Here is a 10000-nt window from a genome sequence, read left to right as displayed (position 1 = left end):
AATAATTATGCACGTGAAGTGATCTTTAAGCATAATTTACAGAAGCAGATAATTATGTGGAAATTTTTACTTATTTAGTTTTGTAAATAGGAAAATCAGAAATCATTACATTGTGACCTTTGAATTATAACTTTCTGTTTTTATGTGGGTGAAGAGTCTTGAAACATGAGACATTTAAGGTAATCTCAAGTTACCTTTAAAATTTAACATTTCTTATTTAATAACTAATCATTAGACCACATTGCTATTGTAAATCATTCTTTTTAAATGTATTTATTTTTTTAAATGAAAGTATTCTCTAAGGTGCTCTAAAGAGATTCACTTTTAAATCTGGAATTGATTTTAACAACTTTATTATTATACCTTGGAATGTCACAAAAACATTTACGAATACAAAAATAGATTCAAACAGAAAATCCATGTTGCACTCTCACAATCGTGGATTTGAGGTTCGCTCATTAATCTGTAGTTCCTGTTAAACTGGAAAGTTCAGTTCATGAAGTACATTGCGTGCCAGTAATATTTAATAACTAATGATAAGACAAAAGTAAACCTTATTATCAAGTGGGAAATTTCCTAGACAATGTAGGAAAATAACTACTGTAGAACAAAAGATGGTTGTTGACCGTTGAAAGGTATGAACCTTTAAAGACATATATATATATATATATATATATATATATATATATATATACAGTATATATATATATATATATATATATATATATATATATATATATATATATGTATAGAGAGAGAGAGAGAGAGAGATAAACAGACACACTTGGGTATACATCACTTCACTCTGGATGGTGACTAAGAAAGGTATCTCCTTAGTTTTTCTATCATTCAGTTTAAATGATCAAGCAGAAAATACCTAATCATACTCCTGTAATTCCTCCTTCTCATATTTTGCTCTTGTAAACTGAGTGTTATGCACACTTCCTCCGCGTTAAATGGCACGGATGGGAAGTGTAGTGTCTTTCTAACCGCACTGGATCTTGTGTTTGAGTTCAATTCCACCAGATACTCCACGCACCGGTTGCGCATTGCCCTTCTCCTCTCGTTGCTATCCGGCCAGGCAGCTGAGTGGGCCACGGCGGTTCTGTGCTTAGATTCAGACACAGCGCACTCCTACAACGAGTTCACCCGCCAACTGAAGCTCAGTTTTGAACACCCTGCCGGTGAGGTGGAGACCGACACCAAGCATTATCATCTGTGGCAGGGAGGGTCGTTCGTCAGCCGTTTAACTGCCGACTTCCGTACCCTCGCAGTGCAGACCACCTGGGGAGACTCCGCCCTCCGGACGACCTACTACAATGGATTGGCTTCTCGTATTAAGGGCGAACTCGTTGAACGAGAGCTGTCCGTGACGCTGGAGGGCCTAATCCAACTGGCCTTCGAATAGACCAGCTTCTGCTCTCATGTCCGAGGCCAGCCCCTCAGACCCTGCCGCCCACCGTACCGTCACTATCCCACACCACGCCCCGCTCCTCCACTTTCTTCTCCCACGGCCAGGTTTCTAAAGCCCGACCGACCTTCGCCCCCACAGTCACCAGACCTGTCAGATCGCCACCTCTCGCCGTAGTTAAGATGGCAGCCAGGAGGCCCATGCAATTAGGACGCGCCTCCTCGACCGCTGCTGAATGGGAACGCCGGTTTAGAGAGGGGCTCTGTGCCTATTGTGGGTCGGCAGCGCATCATCGAGCCATTTGCCCTCTCTGGCTGGGAAACGCTCAGGCCCGGTAAGAAATGAGAGCAACTCACCAGGTCACCTCCAGGTCCCCTCCACCACGACCAACATCTCCCGTCTCACTTTCCAAGTACATCTCCAATTTGGCCACAAACAGGTCAGAAGTACTACATTCATCGAGTCCGGTCTTTGGGCTTTGGCTGGGACGTGCTCTAGGGAGTCTGAGGCCCCCGACGTCGGCACCAACGCCATCCCCGCCGCCTATCAGGACCTGGCTGAAGTCTTTTGCAAACAATGCGCCACGCATCTCCCTCCTCACAGCTCTTACAATCTGGCGATAGATCTTTAGCCGGGCACGGTCCCGCCCCGCAGCCATCTCTACTCACTGTCATCCACGGAGACGGAGGCGATGGAGGAGTATGTATACAACGCTCTCCACCAAGGCACCATCTGGCCCTTCTCCTCGCCTGCTGGCACGGGGTTCTTCTTCATGAAGAAGAATCGGGGGCTTAATAACATCACCATCAAAAACCAACATCCACTGCCTCTTACCAACTCAGCCCTGGACGCTCTCTCTGGTGCCACCATTTTCACAAATTTGGACCTCCGGAGCGCCTACAACTTGGTGCGCATCAGAGAGGGTGATGAGTAGAAGACAGCCTTTATCACTCCTATTCAATTCAATTCGATTTTATTTGTATAGCGCTTTTAACAATTTTCATTGTCGCAAAGCAGCTTTAAACAATCAAAAGAATTATTTATGTCTGTATGGACTGTAAGTGTGCATGGATCAAGATGAGCAGATTGTCCCTGGTGAGCAAGCCACGGGCGACAGTGGCAAGGAAAAACTCCCTGAGATGGTAATAGGTAGAAACCTTGAGAGGAACCAGTCTCAACAGGAAACCCATCCTCATTTGGGTATAACAAAAAGCAGGAATTATTCTGCATTTATACAGTGTGTTAGGTGGCAGGCAGTTCAGCTATAACAGTTGATGTTAATTGATGTAAATATGGAGTCCAGGTAGTTATTGGAGACACTTGCAATCTTGAACTATCGACCAACCGCAGCCAAGTCAAGTCCTCAGAGAAACAGCTGTCAACACCAGTTGAGGCCAGAACCGTCTTTATGGTTAAGTGAGACCATCCCCAGACACCAGACGCATTCCAAAGAAACAAACGGGGTATCCATGCGACGAGATCTCCAACCAGAAGCAAGGCACCAGGATGGGTCAGACAGTTCCGGAGGGCAGAGGGAGTTTGGATCACTGGCAGCTCAGGAACGACATGTTTAGCTCGACAGAGAGAGGGAAGAGAGAGAGGGGGAGATAGGGAAGAGAGAGAGGGAAGAGAGAACAGAAAAAGGGAGAGCAGAAGAGGAGACATAACAGTTAGGTATGGTCGCAATCACATAATGTAAAATATAAATGTATATTTAGTGTAGAGTGCAAACAGAGACTCCGGCAGGACTAACTATAACAGCATAACTAAAAGGGGAAAGGCGGAAGGAAACACAGACATAAGGGCTCCCTGAAATGTAAAGCAAACAATCACCTCACCGTCAACAAACCTGAGTGATCAATGAAAGTGGGGAAGACAGCATCTAAACATACCAGTTTACCATAATACTCTACGTTCATGAGTCCCCTAGATCTGCTCCTTTACCCAAGACAAATCTATCGAGTCCCGAACATTATTTGGAAGACTATTCCATAATTTTGGGGCTTTGTAAGAAAAAGTTATGCCCGTAGCTGTATTTTTTATAATACGCGGTACTGACAAGCAGCCTGCATCCTTTGATCGAAGTAGACGTGGCGGATCGTAAGACACTAGCAGTTCGCTTAGATACTGTGGTGCGAAACCATTTAATGCTTTATATGTCAAGAGTAGTATTTTAAAATCAATGGGAAATTCTAGTGAGAACTCTCGCTGCTGAATTTTGGACTAGCTGAAGCTTGTTTAAGCATCTAGTTGAACAACCAGACAGATTGTTAAGGCATTACAATAGTCCAACCTAGAGGTGATAAAAGCATGAACTAGTTTTTCTGCATTGTTTAGCAACAGTATATTTCTTATCTTGGCAATATTTCTGAGGTGAAAGAATGCTATCCTGGTAATATTATCTACATGTGCTTCAAATGAAAGGCTGGAATCTATAATCACACAGAGGTCTTTTACTGTTGCACTCGATGAAACAGAAAGGCCATCTAAAGTTACAGTGTGATCTAAAATCGTACTTCTAGCTGAATGCGGTCCTATGACTAGAACTTCTGACTTATCAGGATTAAGCAGAAGGAAGGTAATTAGCATACAATCTCTTATGTCCTGCACACATTGCTCAACTTTAGTAAGCTGGTTTTTCTCTTCTGGTTTTGCTGAGACATGTAACTGTGTGTCGTCAGCATAACAATGAAAACTAATACCATGTTTACAGATTATGTCGCCTAGAGGAAGCAAGTATAAGGAAAAAAGCAGTGGACCTAAAACTGAACCTTGTGGAACCCCAAACTCCACTTAAGAGCATGCAGAAAAATTACCATTTAAGTCTACATACTGATAACGATTGGTCAAATAGGATCAAAGCCAGGAGAGGGCTGTACCCTTAATTTCTACTACATTTTCCAATCTGTGAAGAATCCCATGATCAATGGTGTCAAACGCTGCAATGAGGTCGAGTAAAACAAGCATAGTTACACAACCCTGATCAGAGGCCAATAGGAGGTCATTTACTACTTTAATAAGTGCTGTTTCTGTGCTGTGATGAGGCCTAAATCCTGACTGATACAGTTCATGTATGCTATTTCTATGTAGATATGAGCATAGCTGTTCCGCTCCTATCTTTTAGAGAATCTTAGAGATGAATGGGAGGTTTGATATTGGCCTATAATTGGACAGCTGACAGGGGTCGAGGTCAGGTTTCTTAATAATCGATTTAATAACTGGTAATTTAAAAGATTTTGGAACATACCCAATGCTAAGTGAGGAATTAATTATTTTCAACAGGGGTTCTGTTATTGCTGGTACTATTTGTTTAAGAAAATGTGTCGGCATAGAATCTAATATGCAAGTTGATGAATTTGCAGAAGAGATGAGTGAAAGTAGTTCATTCTCTTCAAGGGGAGTAAAGTATTCTAGGTTCCGATCTGACATAGTTAGTTTAATATCTGCATCAACTGCATTGTCCGGTTTCAAAGCCTCAATTTTATGCCTGATATTTACAATTTTATTATTAAAAAAGTTTATAAAGTCCTCACTATTGTACAATGTTGTCATGGAGATTTTTGAAGTGGTCTTATTTCTAGTTAATTTGGCTACGGTATTAAATAAAAATCTAGGATTATTTTTGTTATTTTCTATAAGAGTGGAGAGATACGTTGATCTAGCTACACTAAGAGCTTTGCTAAAGTTCAGGATGCTCTCCTTCCATGCTATTTGAAATACTAACAATTTAGTTTGATGCCATTTACGTTTTAATTTCCGAGCTGTCTGTTTTAAAGTACGTGTTCGGTCGTTATACCAGGGAGCGAGTTTCTTATCTCTAATAATTTTTCTTTTAACTGGAGCTACATTATCTAAGGTATAACGGAATGTCGACTCTAAATATTCAGTCGCCCGATCGAGTTCTGTGGGGTCAGACAGTAATCCAATCAAAGTTGTTAACTCTGGGAGATTACTTATAAAAATCTGTGTGGTATTTGATGTGAATGTACGTTTAGTATGGTAGCGTGGTGCTGCGCATACATCATCACTATAACACACTTTAACTGATACAAGATAGTGATCTGATAATACTTCAGACAGTGGAGTTGTGAGTGGGTCCTACTACACACTGATTTACTCCTACTAAGTCCAGTATGGACATAAATGCTCTACGCAGAGGGTCTTCTGGATTCTTAAAATAGATATTAAAATCTCCAGCAATTAACGCTTTGTCTACAGAAGCGACTAGGTTTGAGAGGAAATCTGCAAATTTACAAAGAAATTCGGAATACGGCCCTGGAGGTCTGTAAATGATGATTATCGGGATCGAATGAGCTGACTTCATATTTGTAGCTACACTTATGTTACTATAGAGAACTTCAAATGAGTTTAATTTGTGTCCCTGTTTTTGTACGATAGTCAGATTATCATTGTGAATAATTGCGACGCCTCTTCCTTTACCAGTTAACTGAGGCTGGTGTATGTAGCTATATCCAGGAGGACTAGCTTCATTTAAAGCTACATACTTGTCCTGTTTAATCCAGGTTTCAGTTAAACAGAGAATATCAAATTCCTGATCCGTGATAATTTCATTAACAATAACTGCTTTAGATGCGAGAGATCTAATATTTAACAGTCCTAGCTTCAGATCAGAGGTGCCGGCTGCGCATTCAGTGTGATCCGAGTTTGTGGTATCCATGTTATTTAAGTTACTAAAACAGACATTCTGAGTCTTTCTAAATTTGTGATTAGCTCGGGGAACAGACACAGTCTCAATATAGTGAACCCGGGGTGATGACTCTATGCAGCTAGCAGATGGTAGGTTTAGCCTGTCTGTCTGCTCCCTGGCCTGGGCTCTGGATTGTCACCGATTAACTAGGCCTCTTCTCAGACTATGACCTACAGTATACTACAAGAAATAAAAGCAGCACCTTCCCGAGTGGGATGGACACCGTCCCGCCCTAACAGGCCAGCTTTGCCCTCAAAGGTCTTTTAATTGTCTATGAAGCCCACGTTGTTTTCGGAGCACCACCTGGACATCCAGCGGTTTAGCGACCATAACCTGCTGTAAGCTATGTTGCCACGTCTCATTGGGATGGGACCAGAGCATATTACTTCATCGGACATCGCCTTTGTTTGTTTAAACACCTCTGTGAAGTTATTCTTGCTAACCTCTGACTGACGAAAGCAGTATATCGTTAGCTCCAGCATGTACTACTATCTTAGAGAGCCTATGCTGTCCTAGAGCCCTAACATTACCTGCTATGTCCGGTGCCCTGGCTCCCGGGATACACCTAACCACTGCCGCTGGCTCCCCTAAAGGCCTAGCTCATTTCACATGTCTCAGTATAGAGTCTCCTATAACCAGAGCTCTTTCAGGTTTCTCAGTGGGTGCATCACTGAGGAGAGCAAACCTGTAGGACACGTGAAGCGCAGAAGAGGTGTGCTTTGGTGGGCTAGCTTTAGCGTTTGCTTTGGCTGAACGAGTATGCTGCCGAGTCTTCACCCACTCGCCCCGCTGTGGGGGCTCTAATCGTCGGGGGCTGGTTATCTCTTTGCCTGTTGTTCTTAGACGAAGATACTCGCGCATTCTTCAAAAAGTGAAAAAAAATGGAAAAAAAGGGGAAGCCCAATAGTATGAAAAACGTAACAAAAATAGTTGCTGTTAATAATATTATTGTATAAATGGAAAAGCTATTTAATTTAAACGCTAATACAAACGCGAAACTTTCGCGGCAACAATACAAAAACAGAAAGCTACGTCACCAACAGGAGGTAACATTTTCAGTCAGTACTCCACCCTACACCCTACAGGACACTACGAGAGCCTTGTCATTCCATTCGGACTTTGCAATGCCCTTGCAGCCTTCCAACAATTCATAAACGATGTCCTCCGGGACATGCTAGGCCGGTGGGCATTCGTTTACTTAGATGACATCCTCATTTACTCCCATACAGTTGATGAACACGTTCAGAATGTCAGGGCAGTTCTAAAAAGGACCTGTGTAGTTTCTTCTCCAAAAAATTTGACACCACTCAGCAGCGATACGGGGTAGGGGACCGCGAGCTACTGGCCATAAAGTGGGCTTTGGAGGAATGGCGTCATTGGCTCCAGGGCGCCAGGGAGCCGTTGGTCGTCTGGACCGATCACCAAAACCTGATCACTATTCGAAACCTAAAACAGCTCAACCCAAGGCAGGTGCGGTGTGCTCTGTTCTTTGAACATTACAACTTCCACCTCTCATACCGGCCGGGGTCCAAAAACACCAAGTTCGATGCCCACTTCCATCAGCACAAGAAAGACGCCCCCCGGGCAGACCTCGCACCTGTCCTTTCGCCATCACGAATCATCTCACCACTCCGCTGGGATTTGGAAACGAGGGTTCGCCAGGCACAGACCAAAGAGGCCGAACCGACAGGCATGCCATCTGCTCGACTCTACGTGCCCAGCCCCATGAGAGCTGAGGTCCATCAGTGGGGCCACTCGTCTCCTCTTTTAGGACATATGGGCATGCGCGGAACTCAATTTATCCAGCGCGACTTCTGTTGGCTGTTAATCACAAAGGACGTCAACGAGGTCGTCCAGGCGTGCCCAGTGTGCGCCAGGGCCGTTCTCCAAGGGTGCACACCTTGTGGCCCTCGTCAGACTCCCATCAGCCAAAAACACAGCCAAGTCGATATTAGAGCACGTAGTCTGTCTGCATGGGTTCCCAAAAGACATCGTCTCGAACAGGGGGCTCCAGTTCACAGCTCGGTTTTGGAAGGTCTTCTGCCGTCTGAACAATTCCATCTGCAGTCATTTGGATATTACCCTCAGACTAACGGTCAGACAGAGCGGACCAACCAACAACTGGAGCACTTCCTGAGATGCTTCATCGCTGATCGCCAGCGCTCCTGGGCTCGCTACCTCATCTGGGCAGAACTTTCCCATAACCTCCACGTCTCGTCTGCCACAAAACTGAGCCCATTTAAGGTATGCCATGGTTTCCAACCTTCAATGTTCGATCACCAAGAACCGGAGGATGCTGTACTGTTAGCCCTATAGTTGGTCCACAGGTGTGGGCAGCTGTGGAAGCAAGCAAACCGTGCTATCCAGCAAGCTAACGGCCGCTACACCACCCAGCATCGCCGTCGACACCCACCTGGACGATTGTACAATGTAGGTGATAATGTATGGCTTTCCACCAAAAATCTCCACCTCCACACTGAGTCACGAAAACTCTCACCTAGATTCATCGGCCCCTACCGCATCACCCTCCAGATAAATCCTGTCACCTACTGGCTCCAGCTGCCTGCCGGTATTCCACACCTCCCAACCTAAACCATTCACTACCCCCATGGTCCCATGGTTACACCATCTACCCCCCCCCCCCCCCCCATATTGATGGTTGTCCCACCTACACCATACATCGGATCCTCAAATAACTTCTTGGATTCCGGCCCAGTTCATTCTCGACCCCGAGCTCACCCGAGACTACCGTCGTCAGGTATCCTCCAGGAGCCGGTCCTGGACAGCGAAGTACTGTCATGTGCACTTGCTCCGCGACGGGCCCTAGGACCTGGAAGTAGTATGGTCACGACTCAGGAAGCATAAAAGGAGACAAAATCGCTCAGTCATTGAGTTGCCCATGCTGGTTCCAACGCTTCGCATCATAATCATGAGTACTCACCTATTTTGGGTTCATCTTCCTGACGAGTGTGTGTTGTTAGAACGTGTGTGTTTATTAGCTCTTACTTCGAGAGAGTTCTAATAATAATACGCGTGGTTATTCTATTGATTCGCGCTACTTCCGCGTTTGGGTTTACCATCCACGCTAACTACACTGGCTAACTGCTAAGTCTTCTGGTTTAGCTTCAGTTAGTTTGTGACACTGAGAGGTAAAATGTGAAGGAGAAGGAAACCTGATGCAGTAGTACAGAAATAACATTCCTGTGTGTGTTGAGTGACCCATAGTCATTTGTTGTGTATTAGCCTGGAGTATGATTTTTTTTTTTTTTTTTTATCTGTGGTGGAGCTATGGTTTTTTATGATCTGTGAGTCCACTTGTATGCTAACGTGAATTTTTTTCACAAAGTGTTGCTGATAACTAATGCATTGTTCAGGTTAAAATTAGTTGCATCTGCAAGTTAATAACAAATAAAGAGCATTTCATAGATATGAAACCAGTATACTAATCACAGGCCTGATCTTATGTCATCACCTGCACCTGTTGCTTACTGGTTTATGCCTGCTTAAAAAACATTGTTTATTGAAATGTTTGAATAAACCTTGACCTAACATACCTTTTAGGAAAATACAACATAACTATGTGGTAGGTGTACTAATACATTTCATGTTATTGTACTAAATGTTTTGAGTACAAGCTGTTAATTAAAAACAAAAAAAGAAAGAAAAACTTTCAAATTTGGATTTACCATGTGCAAGCAAAAATACTGTACAAGAAAGATCTACTCCAACCCATAATCAGATTTTAAATATTGCAAAAACTCTAAGAAGAGAAGAACAGATTTGCTTATCTGCCTTTGGCAATCTTTTAATATCTGATCATTTTTAAAAGGATAAGACATTATGTTCATATTTCATCAGTACAAAATCATTGATCCAGTGGT

The sequence above is a fragment of the Clarias gariepinus genome, chromosome 17 (assembly GCF_024256425.1).
Source record: "Clarias gariepinus isolate MV-2021 ecotype Netherlands chromosome 17, CGAR_prim_01v2, whole genome shotgun sequence".
Lineage (NCBI taxonomy): Eukaryota > Metazoa > Chordata > Actinopteri > Siluriformes > Clariidae > Clarias > Clarias gariepinus.
This window is presented reverse-complemented; position numbering follows the sequence as displayed.